General features: G+C 37.7%; 1 protein-coding gene across 2 annotated transcripts in view; it reads right to left on the minus strand.

The window, feature by feature from the left end:
- Positions 1-289, minus strand: part of RAPGEF1 (Rap guanine nucleotide exchange factor 1) — a 127,808-nt gene that overhangs the window by 20,700 nt on the left and 106,819 nt on the right. The window lies entirely within an intron of this gene.

Below are 289 nucleotides of genomic sequence, written 5' to 3' on the forward strand. Positions count from 1 at the left end.
GCGGGGGGGGGGGGGGGGAGACTTCAACTTTAATAAAAATTCATTTTGCAAAGAATACCCAATCATGAGCAAGAAAAGAAAACTATATTTGCTCGTATTTGATTAGATCATGAAAGGCAACAGACCTTCACCTCATTCACACAGCTAAGTGAAAATCCCCTTGCAAAGTGAACAGTCTACTTGCCTTTAGTAAATCCACCCCATTGTTTTTTTTTTGGAGGTTAAATCGGTTTACATACATACGTTTTTAACGGCTTTTTTTTTTGTTTTTCTTTGGGTGAACTTTTCC

This window comes from Nanorana parkeri, unplaced genomic scaffold, assembly GCF_000935625.1.
Source record: "Nanorana parkeri isolate BGI_ZX_2015 unplaced genomic scaffold, ASM93562v1 scaffold958, whole genome shotgun sequence".
Classification (NCBI taxonomy): Eukaryota; Metazoa; Chordata; class Amphibia; order Anura; family Dicroglossidae; genus Nanorana; species Nanorana parkeri.